The following is a 16,770-nucleotide window of genomic DNA, read 5'->3' on the forward strand; positions in this document are numbered from 1 at the left end:
GGCCAAGTTGAAGTCACCAATCTCATCCTTTGCTCGATCCTGACAAGAATGATTGCCACACATCGTCGTGATTGGGACGATCGACTTACAGAGGCCCTCTGGGCATACAGAACCTCCCATAAGGCAGCTATAGGACAGACCCCTTTCCAGTTAGGTATGGTACAGAAGCCGTCTTCCCTGTTGAACTGGAATTTCCCTCTTTGCAAGTGGCAGTTAAAGAACACTTGGGAGATGATGAGTTACTGCAATGTCGCCTCCTACACTTGGAATGCTTGGATGAGATACGGCGGATGGCCCTACAGTGCATGGAAACCACTCCTACGTGGGCGAAGCCCACATGATTCCCACCTCGCGTCCTCCTCCTGCCGAACCTCCTCCCACCTCGCGTCTTCCTCCCACTGTCGCCCCGCCGAACCTCCTTCTCCTCCTATCTCCCTCGTCTCCCTCTCATCCTTTGCCCTGCCGAACCTCGTCCCCTCCTCCTTCTCCTCTTATCTCCCTCAACTCCTTCTTCTCCTATCTCCCTCGACTCCCTCTTCCTCGGCTCCCTCCCTCTCCATCGCAGCACCCGCGGTCATCCTCCCCTCCTCTCCTACCACCTGTTTCCCCCCGCCTTGGCAAACGCCGCCGCCCTCCTCTTCTCCTCTCCTCCCTTCTTCCTCCTCCGCCACCTCCTCTTCCTTCCCCTTCCTTCCTTCTCAGGTAACTTCATTAACCTTAACTAACCTAATTCATTTAGTTAACTTAATCAACCTAACTAGCCTAATTCATTTAGTTAACTTCATCAACCTACCTAACTTAATCAACCTACCTAGCCTAACTACCTTAATTAACCTAATACCCTAACCAACTTAATTCCCTTAACTTACTTAACTCACCTACTTAACTTAACTTAACGTAACCTCACTTAACTTCCCTACGTAACTTACCTCACTGAACTTAGTTCACCTACCTGCTTAGCGCCCTAACCTAACCCCAGTTTCCCCCCTTCTAGTCCCCCTTTTCTGTCCCTACCCCACTCTACCTCCACCCTCCACACGCAGTGCGGACGTCCAAGTGTGCTTGTGTGTACGGGCATGGCCAACGACGAGTGTTCACGCACGAGGACGCATGTTTGGTCTTCTCTGTGCGGTGGTACGTGTCATCCTCGAGAGCACACACAACTATTCACACACAACCGAGGTATCTCTTTTGATTCTCCACAAACCCGAGAAAAATACCTTAAAAATACCTAAAAACACTTAAAAATATTTTAAAAATTATAAACATTTAATTAAAAACAAAAAAATAATGAAAATTTCCTTACTAAATTGGGTAATTTTTTGGTTGATTTTGATGATTATAATATAAATAATTAATTGCAAAAAATAATATTATTTAAAATCATTTTAAAATTCACTAAAATTGAGAAAATTTTATTAAAAATCAGAATTAAATTCAAAAAAAGCACAAAAAATTCCATCAATGTATTTGACTGCTTTTGGAATATTTTTAAATAAAAAATAGACCAAAAAAAGAGAAAAAACACACCAAATACAAGAATAAAAATATATCTAAATTAAAATTTAAAAAATACTAATCACAATTTCACCCAAACACTAAGCAACATTAATTAAACCAAATGAGATCCCACTAACATTGCCTTGATATTTATTTTGTCTTTTTTTAAATAAAAAAATACTAATGTGTTTGATTTTTTCCAGTCAGTGGTTTTTGCTTTTTTGCTGGATTCCTTGCATTTGGGACTACTCAGTGTGCCCTCAATCTCTTGCATACACACCCCTACCAGGTATCTATTTTTCATGCTATATTTATTTTGGTCATCCCTTAACCACAGCTAATTGTCAAAATGAACTTTATTCTCCCACTTTTTCACGTGCGCTCGCGCTAAACACACATTTTTCTAATAAATTAATATCAATCCGCCATTCACTTTGCACACGCTACGTGCGCTTTAGAGGCACTTTAATTTTAAATAAAAATGAACCAGTCATAATAAAAATGCACGCACTGAAAAAGATGAGCGCTTCACACATTAAATTTTTAATCAATGAATATGCATTTACAGACATGAGTCTCGGGATCACAGTCCAGGTTTCGTTAAAAGCACCGTTTCACATTAATAAATTGTAACTAACAATTTAAAACTAAACCGTCGTTTTCTTATTAAGGTTTACAACCTAATAAAATTTCAACCATTGTTAATAATTTATTAAAAATGAGCCCTTCACTAAAATCATTCCCCTCACTGCACTTTTTTTCCTATTTAAAAAATACGCTTTGCGGGATGGGCATGTATAGTCCTTTAAAGCTGACATTGTTTATCAAAGTTCTAGTTATGTCCTGATTAGATTTTTGAGGTATAATGGTTTGATTGCTTGATACGATTACGAGTGCGATCTGTAGTTTTCTTCTTTTTTACCTGATATGGGGTCTTGGGTGCCTGCTTGTTGCATAGCATAAAGCTTTCGATCGCATATGTGTAGGGGTCATGCTGAATTTTTTCTAGGATGTGGGTTGTTTGTGGTGGTCAATTGGTTAGTTACGTCTGTGTGTACTTCTTTTGATCGATTTCTTTTTTATAGCTATTTTGCTGTTTTGCAAGCATTCTCTGTGATTGTTTGTGTTTGTGGTGTATGTGTATATTCCATCTGAATGGCACCTCAAGCTCCCCCTCCTATTCAGTATGTCCCATTGATTAGTAGGGATTATTCTTCCCTAGTGACCTTTGAGCCTATTGCAAAAGCAAGCCTTGCAACTTTTGTGGCTGCTTCACTCCCTTTGATTCCAGAAAATCCAGCCCTATATGTGATGAGTTTCTTGCATCATACAATAAGAAATCGGGCCTGGTTAGTGGTACCTTCATGCTCCTAACACCTAGAGAGTTAGGTAAAGCTTTGTCTCTTCCCTACAAAAGAAGAACCCTTTGTTACAGCCAGACAATTATTCTTAAATGACGAGATTCTCAAACTGTTGCAGAAGCAGACCAAAGAGGTCCTTGATGTCGAGAAGGTGATTAACACTTTAGAAGTGTCTTTCTCAATGATCACTGATCCTCTCTGGAAGCTAGTCTGCCAATTTCTTCAAGACAGGCTTATGCATGCCAAGACACCATCCCACTATTTGTCCAAGGAGTTCTTCACAGCTTCCAGGATGGTGTTAAAAGGGGTTGCCATTGACTGGAGTACTTACCTTCTTATGAAGATGGACCAACATTTTGTCAAAGTGACCAAAGGGAATGTTACCAATGTAATGTATGGTTCATATTTATATGCTTTCTTGACATACTCAGGCCTTAAGAAGGGTGTGCTTCCCCCTCCTCCATCTGATCAAGTCCCTTCCCCTCCATCTTTAGAGGATTCAGAACCCATTGGCATAGAGGATCTTGATTCCCCTCCTCCATTAGTCATTCAGCAGAAGTGCTTGAAGCATGTAGCAGAGAAAATTTCCCTAGTCATTCCTTCAATAATAGTTCCTGCTACCTCTGGAAGTGACCTCCCTACCTATCTCACATGCAACAACTTATTTAGGGCACATCGAGAGGGTTCTTTGGAAATATCAGTTCCTTTGTTGAATAGTTTAGTGTCAGAGGATGCCATTCCTTTCCTTTGTAATGACATCCAGAGTTCTATTGTACTCTCAGTGGTGGCAGCCTGTGTTCAACAGTTATATGCTTCTTTCTATGAAAAATTGATGCAATCCAAAGACTAATTACATAAGGCAACCACAGATTTAGCCTCTGCTAAAGACACTCTTGCCGATCTGTTTAAGAAGATGGAGCAGTAGACACAAATGATTGAGATCCAAAGAGAAGAAATATCTCCTTTGAAAATTCAGTTAGCAGAGGCTCAGCCAGAGGTCACTAGAGTTTTAGAAGAGAAAGAGAAAATGTCCAAAGAAGCTCAAGAGTTTAAGACTCTTTTAGATACAAAACTGTCAGCTTTGCAGACTGCTCACAATACATTGGAATCCCAAGCTTCTCAGATTAAGCAGTTGAAGGACCAACTGGCGCAGTCACGGTCTATTCCTCCAAGCCCCAGTGTTCCTATGATTCCTTCTATATCTCAACAGGACTTGGCAATTCTCCAAAGATAGGCCACATTATGTCCATTGTTTCAAGATAAAGTGGAAAGATTACAGTCCAGGATGGATTTATTATGGTCTACATTTGAGCAATTTCAGGAGTATGTTCCTCTAGACCATCCCTTTTTTGTCCACTATTAGTTGTAGAAGTTAGCCTTCTATATTAAGCTCTCAACGATGGATCTCCCTCTTCTAGAGGATGGTTGGAGTGGGGCTTGGTCTTTTGATTTGCTAACGGAAGTTGTCCGTATGGTCTTTGAAGATTTTGTAAAGATGGATACCATGTTGCTGTCTTATTTGTATCTATGAGGTGATCTCTTAATTTCAGATGATGTAGATCTGGCTTGGTATGTGGGTGATGTGGTCTTACAAGCTGCCTTATATGTCAATCATTTGGAGTTGAGGATAGATGACATGTTCTAGTGCTATTCTTCTAAAGTGGGTACTTGCCCTGACACTTCATGGCATTCAATGATTGATTCTATAGTCCTAAACTAACGCCACAATACAGCTTCTACTTATGTGCAGAGCATGAACCAACTAAGGGTGGATCTCCTAACTTATCTTTCCAAGAACCATCCATTTGATTTATCCTTCTTTGATGCCTACCATCGATGATTTGTTTTAGGTCCCTCTGTTCCTAGCTTATTGTACTATCAACAAATGGCCCATCGCCATGATGCTTATTTTTCCCTTTATAAATCCAACTCAGTAGCTATCTTATCCCTCCTTTTCCAACCTCAGGGTTTTCCTCAAATTCCAATCTTTACCTATTGTTCTTTCATTGAAGATCGAGTTTGTTTCCCCTTCTCCGCCATGTCCTTCTCCATCTATCCATATACCTTCTACTTTTCTTGCTTATCAATTAACACCTTTCCTAACTGGTTCGCTTAAATTTTCAGCCACTCCTTCTTTAGCTTATTCCTCATTTTATGACTTTTCCTACCCATCTCTTCATCCTCTTTTACTTATTCCACTTCCATCTCCTACCACTTCTATTTCTCAACCCCCTCAGTTGGTTAGTGGGTACAAAGGATTTGATCAGCAGATTTCGAGAAGAAGAGGATGGAGCTCAATTGATTCTCTCACAGGACCACAGATTAATTGGCCATTAATTCTAGGGGATTGGACAACTGCTAGTCAAGCATACCAAAATTACCTCTATTTTTCTCAACAATATTCACAATCTCTAGATCCTTCAGTGAGATTGACAGCCCATTTTTCTTGGTACTTAACATATATGCATAGGCATTCCCATAACGATCAAAATGCCATTCCAAAGCTTTGTATGAATGTCAATGTGAACATTGATTCCCAACAGTTGAATGTCCTATATTTTCATGTCCTTTGTCTACCTAGCAAATACCTTGTTTTGCTAGAATGGATGTGTTGCCTTCAATTCTTTCAGAATCCTCCAAAATCCTTTGTAGATGAGTCTTTATCCCTGGATCGCTTTCGAAATCATCAAGCCTTTAAGAGGGATCATCTTCATTGATACCCCTGGATGTATCTTCTGTGCTTCTTAATGAGAAATTTTTTGGAGGTGCCATTTAGATGGTTGTGTTTGTGTGTGTGTTGTATTAATTTAAATGTGATGAGTTCGTGATGATTGAATAATTTGTTCAAGAGCTCTCTTTTTAACTATTGATGGTGATGGTGGATGGCAAGCCTACGTTGGAAAGCTGAAGAACTTCTTATATCCTTTACAAATTTGTTACGACTTTTTATTGTTTATCAGATGTGTTAATGAATAACGAAGTTTTCCTTTAGTAGTATTCTTTTCTAGAGATACAGGTGACAAGTTGGGGTCGTGGTTTGGAGTGATTATTGAAGATACTGAAGAATATCAAATTGAGCTCTTTAGTGAACTTATATTCTTCTTTTCCTTAGGTCGCAAGGATGCTTCCTTTCTAAGTGTGGGGATATGTTGAGAGTGGAAAAAGACTAAATTTTTGATTGATTTTTGTTGTTTTTGAGGTCTAAATGATTGATTTTTGATGGATTTTGAGTAATGTATGGTTGTTAATAGAAGTGTTTGAGAGTGTTTTGGATGATATTGATTATGTTTTGGAAGTTCATGATGATTTTTAGTGGAAATATGAGGCTCTATGATGATCTGATAGGTTCTGTTAAGGTTCTGATTGGTTTAGATACCTTCTGTAAAGCTTCTGTTTTGTTCTGATTTTCTTATGTATGAAGCATGGATTGATGCTTGATGAAGATTGAAATATTTTGAAGGTTTATTGAATAGTTTTTTATAGTTTGGAATGGTTTTAGTATGAGTTATGAGGATTTGTTGTTCTCTGATGACCTTCTGTTAACCCTCTGTAAACCTTCTGTAGAGCCTATGTCTTTGTTTTGTATCTGCTCTGTTTCTGTTCTGTAGATCTTCTATAAGTGTTCTGTAGAATGTAGGTGTAAATTTGGAAAAGTTTTCTAACTTTTGGAAAGGATGAATCTAAGTTCAAAAGAGCTAAAACAAATGGAAGAAGTAGTTGTTGAAGACTGAAGAGAAGATTGGAGTGATAGTGATAGTAGTGAGCTATGAAGAGACACTATAGTGGCTCTGGTGCCTCTTCGTATCAAACATACCTCTTGCTGGTGTATCCACGACCTAGGAAGGATTATTGAGATTCATTATTGAGTATTGTAGTGAGGAGATGATGTACTATTGATAGAGAGAGAGAGAGAGAGCCAGAGATAGCCAATTCTATCAAAACAGTATAATTGTATATGAGAGATTGAGAGAGAAAAAACTGTGAAGACATTGAAAATGAATACTATGTGATTGATTTCCATTAAAAAAATGGTGTATTATTTTATGTTCTTTGTTCTATTGAATGATTCTATGAAGAAGCTGAAGATTATGGTTGATTCTATCAAATCCGTGGGAGATATCTACTATGATGCTGCGTGAAGAATTGTTATTTTCTTTGTTTTGGTCATCAAAAGAATGAAATAAAAGCTTGTTGATGTTACAAGATAGATTTTCTTGCAATAGAATCCCCTTTTCCTTAGTGTTCCTCTTGGGGCTCCATTAGGTCTAGCATGGCCTAATGGAGCACTTGAATTTGTGGACTTATTGTTTCATTGATCAAGTGCTTTGGTGTAGTGTTCAACCATCATTTGCTACTTAGGGTCTACAGAGCTAGTGCCAGTGGTGGAGAAGTCAAAGAATTTCATAATTGGTGGATTTGGTGAAGCATCCTCCTGGCTCTTGGGGCTGATGAGATCCTCCATGGCAATCTGCTTCCCTTTTCCTATGGACATGGGGGACATTGCTATTGTTCCTTCCTCCTTGGACAATAAATCTATGAGGATTTGGAGTGTGGGAAGTTGGGTCTAGGGTAGGGCGACAAGTTTGAAATTGACCGTAGAGCCAGATGTAGAGTGGGAGTGCGATAGGGTAGAGCCAACTAGGGTACTCTCACCTTGTTGGGAAATGAGTGGGGTTGTGATGGTGGGCAAAGGGGGTGGACTTAGCCTCAAAGTCTACTGGCTCATCTTTCTTATCTAGTAGAGGTAGGAGCTTGGAGTAGGAGTCCTTCATGGTGGCCAAGAGTTCACGTTTAAGCTTTTCCCATCAATTGAGCCACTTCTACTTGTAGTCACATTGGAGTTCCTCAATGATCTCCAAATAGAGTGGGGTCATGCCATTTGGGTGCTCTACTCTACCTACACGTACTTGGAGAAAGACATTCTCCCACTCTAGCTATCAAACATCATCTACAAAAGCCAACTAGGTCTACTGGCATGCCTCTAGTCTTTGCCAATGTTCACAAAGGGTAGGGTCCTTTTCTCTCAGAGCTACTCGAAGAGGGTGGTATTGGCCTTCTTGAGGCAGTCCCCTTGGGTGGTGAGTTTCTATTGCTAGTGTTGTTGCCAGGTCAAGAACACATTAATGAAGTTTAGTGTGACCGGTGAATCACTTCCTAGCTGAACTCTGGCGAGATCAAAACAAGTTGCTGGGACAAATTGGTAGGGAGGGGTGTGGCAGCAAAGGAGCTACCATCTAGAATTGTGATGATTGTTAGAGTGGGGTTGCGAGGCTTATTGTCTTCTTTAGACTCCTCCTCTTGTTGGCACTTTTGGCCCTTAGACTTGAGGATGGTGAATTTGGCAGAGAGTCTAGTGGTAGAGGTGGACCTTCTAGGTGATTTGAAGGGTTGGTGTTCTTGGGGTGGTGGCTGGTCTTGCTCTGGGGCCTACTTGTTAGTGTCTTTCTCTGTTTGTGTCACGATTGTGGGAGAGAAGGAAGGAGTCTCACTTGAAGCTTTCTTGCTTGCACAATGGGGGAATACACACAAAGGTGGAGGCTGAAAACAGTTTTTCTCTTCTTAGTTGTGTAAGCCAAAAGAACTCAAGTACAAAAGAAATAGAAGAACCCTAGATATGGGTCTCAAAACCAAACTCAACTAACTAAGATGGCATACTAACTGAGCCACGAACTAGAGTAGATAAGGATAGCTATCATGTAGCTATTATTCAGGGGCGGTGTACCAACCGCATCTGCAACTGACAAGTCGGTGACATAAATACACAACGGTCACCCTGGCGTATCACGAGTGGAGCTCGATATCTCAACACTCCCCCTCGAGCTCAATCCCAATTCTTGCACACCAAGCAGGTCTCTGAACTTGCATAGCTTCTCTGCGCCCAATGCCTTCGTGAATATGTCAGCTACCTGATCCTCTGTGCTGACATAAACTAGATCAATAAGACCTAGTAAAACCCTCTCTCGCACATAGTGATAATGCACCTCAATGTGCTTTGTTCTAGCATGATAGACTGGGTTATTTGCCAAGTGTATACTACTCATGTTGTCACAATAAATGACAACTGGCCCATCTGTAGACTGATGCATATCATAAAGTAGCTTATGCAACCAAGCTACCTCACATGCAGCCATTGCTACACCCCTGTACTCAGCCTCTGTGCTCGACAAGGCAACTGTAGGCTGTTTCTTACTGCTCCAAGTGACTGCAGCACTCCCAAAAGAGAACACATATCCACTGGTAGATCGTCTATCAGAAATACTACCAGCCCAGTCAGCATCAGTGTATCCATGCAACTATATCTGAACCCCAGTCTCATAAAATAGTCCATACTGCAATGTGGACTTCACATACCTGAGTATGCGTCTAGCCGCATCCAAATGTGGTTTCCTTGGAGCCTGCATAAACTGACTTACCAATCCAACAGCATAGCTCAAATCTGGCCTGGTAATAGTCATATAAATCAAACTTCCTACTATGCGTCTGTACATAGTAGGGTCTTCTAGAAGCTCACCTGCATTTGTGCTCAGCTTCACATTCTGCTCCAAAGGAACTGAAATAGGCTTACAGCCTGTCATCCCATATTTGGACAGCATGTCCAATCCATACTGCCTCTGCAAGAGCTGTATCCCACTTGGTGATCTAATCACCTCAATGCCCAAGAAATAACGCAGCTCTCCCAAATCCTTCATCTCAAACTTCTGCTTCAATAGCATTTTCACATGAAGGATATCTTCATCACTGTCACTTGTCATAATCAAATCATCAACATAAATGACAAGTAGCATAATACCTTTCTCTGTTTTTCTCACATAAAGTGAGAAATCTGCCTTGGAAATCTGAAAGCCAATAGTGACAAGATACTGTCCTATCTTGTCAGACCATGCTCTAGGTGCTTGCTTCAAGCCATACAAGGCTTTCTTCAACCTGCAAACAAATTCAGGATGAACAGCATGCACATAACTTGGTGGCTGCTCCATATAGACCTCTTCTTGCAAATCACCATGCAAGAAGGCATTCTTTACATCCATTTGATGTAAAGACCATCCCTTTGATGCAGCCATAGCAATGACTGCTCTTACAGTTGCCATCCTTGCAACTGGACTGAATGTTTCTTCATAGTCAATGCCATATGTTTGTGCATACCCCTTGACTACTAATCTTGCCTTGTATCTGTTCACAGAACCATCTGCATTGTGCTTCACCTTATAAACCCACTTACAGCCAATTGCATTTTTACCTTTAGGCAAAGGTACCAATTCCCATGTAGCATTTGCTTCCAAGGCATCCATTTCTTCATCCATGGCTTTCTCCCATTTTTCTTTTCCCATGGCTTCCTCAAAAGAAGTGGGTTCTGGTTCCTGTATCACTTTAACCATATATGCATAGTGAATGGCTGTAAATCCATCATATTTCAGCCTATCCACAGGATACCTAGCTCTCGTAGACCTGCGCAAAGTAGGTTCACTCCCAGGTGCTCTCAAAACATCCCTGGTCTTCCTTACTCCAGGTGTAACAATAGAAGGAATACCCAACTCATCATCAATGCTCTGTTCTGAGCCACTGGATTCACCATCCACATAAGAGTGACCTGCATTCACATCAACCATGGGCTGATCAACCTTCTCTTTTCCTTTTCGTGATACCTGCATACCACTATCTGCATTACTTTGAGAAGATTCTCCTGATCTCAATCTGCCTGTCCATGGCGAAGAATGTGAACCACTGGTAGAGGACGCTCCAGGTCCACTAATATTTTGTGACTGCTGCTGTGAATTCTGTGCAGCATTACCATTTTGTGCATCTACATCATCAATCACATTTACTGGTTTATACCAGCTACTCATCTCATCAAAAACAACATCTCTGCTCACTGTAAACTTACGCGTAGAAGGGTTATAGCATCTATACCCTTTTTGCTGCAGAGAGTAACCAATAAAGATGCACTTCTCAGCTTTTGGATCCAACTTGGATCTCAACTCATCTGGCACATGTACATAGGCAATGCAGCCAAAAATTTTCAAATGAGAAATATCTGGTTTCCTACCAGTATACCTCTCCTCTGGAGTCATTCCATGTATTGCTGCAGTGGGAGTCCTGTTCATTATGTAGACTGCTGTAGCAACTGCTTCAGCCCAATAAAAATCTGGCAAGTCTTTTTCATTGAGCATGGCACGAGATACCTCTCCAATATGCCTGTTTTTCCTTTCTGCAATTCCATTTTGTTGTGGGGTATAACTGCATGAATATTGCTGCTTTATGCCATGCTCCTGCAAGAACTTTGCAAACTCATTTGAGAGGTACTCTCCCCCTCCATCTGACCTTAGGCATTTTATTTGCAGACCTGTTTCTTTTTCAGCCATAGCTTTAAGGGTTTTGAAATGCCCAAAAACTTCACTTTTCTTTTTCATAAAATACACCCAAACTTTTCTGCTATAGTCATCAATAAAAGTGACAAAATAATGGCAGCCTCCAAGAGATGCAGCTTTAGTAGTCCACACATCAGAGTGGATTAATTCCAATGGCTTCTCACTCTCTTGAACATGTCTAGGAAATGGTTTCCTTGCCTGTTTTCCAAACTGACAGGCTTCACATACCTTATGCATTTCTGCAACCTTGAATTTTGGCAATCCTGCAACAATATTTTGGGCCTGCATTGATTTAAGTCGCTGTACATTAACATGACCAATGCGTTTATGCCAGATATCAATATCTGCAACTACACCGGTCCCATGTGCAAACATTGCTGCACTCAATTCAGACATGTCTGCATCCAATGTAAACATTCTGCCCTTCTTCTTTCCTTTTGCTATCAAGCGACCTTTATTTTTCATATCCTCAACAAAGCATCCATGAGGATTAAATCTGACCTGCAAGCCCTGCTCAACCATTTGACCGACATAAACCAGATTCTTGGTGATATTCGGGACATGAAATACATCGGACAGGTATTTCTTTTTCCCATCCTGCATAGACAAAGGAATTTTTCCAATCTGCACAATAGGATGTGCAGTATCATCACCAGTCTCCACAAATCCTGGTTTTTCCATTTTCCTTGCATCCTCCATCCATTCTGCATGACCTGTCATGTGGTTTGATGCACCTGAGTCAACATACCATACATCATTGCTTTCTTCTGCACTTGTCACAGAATTGTTCATGTGCTGCACCATGAACAAATGCTCATTTCTGTCATCACCCTGTCTGCTAGAAGATGCATAATTCCCTTGTTGCAGTTTTTCATTCATGATGTCATTCTGCTTTTTATAGCAGTCTTTAGCCATATGACCCATTTTACCACAGTAGTAGCATTCAACATTAATGTTTGCATTTTGGCCTCTTTGCCATCCACCACGACCTCTTTGGCTCCCCCTGCCTCTAGAGTTACCACGTCCTCCTCCATAGGACTAGTTTTCTTGAGTTTGCTGCATATTCTGATTTCTACCACGGCCTCCAAATCGGCCTCCTCTACCTCTGCCTCTACCTCTTCCAGTATTTGAGTAGAAGACAGCTTCTTTTGAAGTTCCTCCTGAAGAAGATGCACCACCATTTCTCTGCTCCTCAGAAATTAGAAGAGCAATCAACTCCTCAAAATCAGGAAATCTTTCACGGACGGAAATGGATGTCCGAAACTGCGCATAATCCTTTCCTAGACCATTCAAGGTCACAGAAACTAAATCATCATCTTCCACTGGCGACCCAATGGAAGCAAGTGCATCTGCAATCTTCTTCACCTTCATGTGGTAGTCATTGATGCTCATACTTTCTCTTTGCACGTTATGCAACTCTTGCTTGAGCTGCATTTTCCTGGCTTGCATATTTGTGCTATACATTTTTGACAGAGTATCCCATGCCTCCTTTGGCGTACTTGCATCCTGAATATGCACAATCATAGAGTCTGAAATGCTGATAGACAGCCAGTACATAACTTTCCTGGCTCTCTCATGCCATGCTTTGAATGCTTGCATTTGCTGTTGATTGGGAACATCAGGAAGAACTGGTTCTTCTTCATTTCCTGCAACAAATTCCCAATATCCTTTTCCCATAAGGAAATTCGTCATTCTAAACTTCCATGCTTGGAAGTTGTTCTTGTCAAGCTTTTCAGTGACAATCTGTGAGAGAGAATCAGACGCCATTCCAGAACACTGCAAAAAATTCTGTCACTGCAAAAAACACAGCTTCACCCTCACAAGGGCAAATCTGCAAAACTGGCGAAAGTGGTATTTGACCACACAGTCACTTCCTAGTGACGATTTTGCATCAACAGGCAACAGGGATGATTCTGTAACTCCCAATGTCTCTGCACACAAGCATACGATGCAATCTCTGTGGTAACTTTTCACCGACCTGTAGAACAGTGGTCGCATAGCATAAAATAGGGCCTTTTCCTGAGTGCGTGCAGAAAACTTCCGCCTTCAAAACAGGCCCCGAAATGGCCTCAAATAAAAAAAACAGGGTCGCCAAGAGCTAAAGCTCTTTCTCGTAGCATATACTGCCCTCTTGCTTCACCGCGAAGGGCGTCTCAACCTGAGACAATGCACTCTTGCAATTTCCGACTGTGCTACGTGCAGAGATCTGCTCCCAAAACAGAAAATGAAAGCAACACTGCTCCTCTTACCAGAACACCGCGAGCTTGGCTTGCTTTCTTGAGCTCCTTACCACGAACAAGGCTCTGATACCATGTCACGATTGTGGAAGAGAAGGAAGGAGTCTCACTTGAAGCTTTCTTGCTTGCACAATGGGGGAATACACACAAAGGTGGAGGCTGAAAACAGTTTTCCTATTCTTAGTTGTGTAAGCCAAAAGAACTCAAGTACAAAAGAAATAGAAGAACCCTAGATATGGGTCTCAAAACCAAACTCAACTAACTAAGATGGCATACTAACTGAGCCACGAACTAGAGTAGATAAGGATAGCTATCATGTAGCTATTATTCAGGGGCGGTGTACCAACCGCATCTGCAACTGACAAGTCGGTGACATAAATACACAACGGTCACCCTGGCGTATCACGAGTGGAGCTCGATATCTCAACAGTTTGGTCCTCTTTTTTGAGAACTTGGTCTTCAAGGCACTACTGCACTGGGTCTTGATGAGGGTTGGGGTTTTGCTCATGTAAGGTTCCAATCTGCAACATCCATCACAAGTGTCGAGAGCTGATAGGTGGTTTAAGGAGAGGAAGTGAGGAGAACAATAGGGTAAATTATTTTCTGCACATCACCTTCATGGTTTTGATGTTGGTGGACTAGGCATTTTGCATCAACAAAGAGGTGGTCACAAAAGACATGGTCCCAAGAAATGTGAGAATAAGAGAGATGTTATCTTTATGGAGATGGTGAATGCATTGGCTCGTAGGTATAGAGCTTTGATAAGAAACTTCAAGGGTGTCATGCTTAGATTTGTGGGGATTGATAAGGTTGCTTAGTCAGTGCTGCTTGTTCAACATGGGTCCAAAGTCTTCTTTAATGGCCATGATGGAGAGCATTTGTGGATCAAGGTTGCCATGGTTGGGTAGGCACAATTTTTTGTAAACTCGCTTGGTATATAGGGTATGTTTATGACCTTGAATGTGGATTGCATAGCCTAAGAGGAGCTACTCCAAGATGGACTAGATGTTAAGATGGAATAGTAGTCCATCATAGGTTCACAAAGTTGGCAAGTTGCAGGGAATCGATCCAAGGCTATGCATTAGCAAGGGGCTCAAGGCTATAAGGGCAAAGTTCCTCAGTTTGTAAGTTGGGAAGTAGCCATAGAAGTAAGAACCAAGAAAGGCAATAAGTAGGGAATGAAAAAGAAGTGAAAGTAGATTTGAGAAACAGGGTGATGAGTACAAGTGTTAGATGACAAATAAGGGTGTTGAAAGGGAAATGTTTTCTTAAAAGGCCATTGAGTTAATGCAAAATGATAGTGGCCAATGCATGTATGCCATGTCAACAAAATAGGCCATAAAAGGATATAATGAAAATGGGTTTTTCAAGATACTGTGCCACTGTCAGGGGTATCAGCAAATGAGTGGGTTCATGAATGAATGCCACATCACTATGATTGGCTACTTTTGGATCCAAGGGGATTTGCAAGTGGGATACTAGTGGGGAACAATATATAGAAACTAATAGTGAAGGAGTGATAAGGGAATTTGGTTCGATGAGGAATGGGCATTGGAAGCCTTCAGCATGATAATGATGTAGTCAAAATCCATTGACAGATTTTGGTGGTAATTTACCATGTAAATCAATCAAATAGAAAGAGTTAGTTTCAAAATTATGAGAGACCCAAAAAGGATTGCTCCTTTTGAATTTTAGCTTGCTCAAAAGCTTACCCATCCAAGTCTTAAAGACCTGCATGGTTGGCCACTACAAGCTAGCTTGCTAGATTTTATGGATTGACACCCTACAACAAAATGGCCATCAGAAATCCCCTTATGATCTTCCTTGAGAATTGCAAGTTGTTCCATTAGGAGGATTACTCTTTGTAGCACACCAGAGAGGGTGTGATAATACAACTGGCCCATAATGGCCTCAAAACATGGGCTCCAAAGATCTAGCCATTTTCATTTATATTTTTAGAGTTAGGAAGAGGGCACACTAGTCTCAAAGAAGGTAATAATTTCTTAATACCATATCCATGGAGGGTTAGGTCATTTGGACCTTGCTACTCTAGTACATCCATTGTGGCTTACAAATAAATGGAAATTTAGGAACTCATCTTTGATATCAGTTTGGGGATTCTCCAAAATCAAGGCATGACAGAAAGTCAACAATTACGTGTTGGGGCTCCAGGGCAATGTATCAATTCTTGTAACATCAAAACCCATCAAACTAGTCATCTAGTGATATTCTGCAACTTGACCAAATAAAATAAAGCTAAATGATCCACATGAAAAACAAAAGTGTGCTCGGGCAAGTAATGTCAAAACTTCTTGATGGAATAGATCATGCCAAGGCACTTTATTTCTATGACTAAGTAGTTCTTCTCTCCATTGGACAATCTCCTATTTGCATAAATTACTAGGCAGAACCATCCACTAGCATCTTCATGCATAAGCACACTACTAATAGCCATATCACATGCATCAAGAAATACATGAAATAGTTTCTCCCAATCCAATGGGATCACAATTGGGACTCTAGAAAGTAATAGCTTGAGGTGATGAAATGCTAAGTCTACCTCTTGATTCCACTAAAAGACAGGATTTGCCACATGTGCCAATTTGTTCAAGGGGACGGTCAAGTGTGCTAAAAGTCACAGGTGGCGACCACACCAATGGATTTGCCCAAAGAATCTATGTAGTGCAGATGGTGAATCCTGCACTGTGGCTTGCATGATTTTACCACTATGGTGGGTGACAGCAATGCAATCTCTTAAGAAATAATGCAGCCTAGAAAAATTTATCCTTTAATATCAAATACACATTTTAAAGGATTTAAACTTAAGCTTATCTCTCGACAGTGTGTTAGACAAAGCCAAAGTATTAACCCCAGTGCAAGAAATGCAAAAAAAAAGGGGAAGGAAGCAAAAGAAAAATTTAAAATACAAGGCAAAGAGGAAAAAGGCAGCCCAATAGTAGAAATAAAAGGGAAAGGGCCAAAAGCGCAAAGACACCTTACAAAACTAAGGCAAGTGCAAAAATGGAAGAGTCATATTTTAAAATGCAAAGGCCTCCTCAAATCTTTGTAAAAGAGTGCCAAGCTCCCTCCTGTGAAATTTGTAAAGACGGGAATGGGGGCATGGGGTGAAGCCACAATGTAAATAGAAGGGAATCGAAAAAGAGGACCTAGGCTAAAATGACTGGTCATGTAAAAAAGAGGTGGGTGTCCAAAAGGGATTAGAGCATGTATAAAAGCCAAAAAGTAAATAGAGAAGCTCATTCTTGTGTGTGGCCGAAACTAGCTCTCCTCTTCTCTTCTTCTTGT

This window comes from Lygodium microphyllum, chromosome 12 (assembly GCF_053477565.2).
Source record: "Lygodium microphyllum isolate KBCC chromosome 12, Lygodium_microphyllum_v1.1.10, whole genome shotgun sequence".
In the NCBI taxonomy this organism is placed as follows: Eukaryota; Viridiplantae; Streptophyta; class Polypodiopsida; order Schizaeales; family Lygodiaceae; genus Lygodium; species Lygodium microphyllum.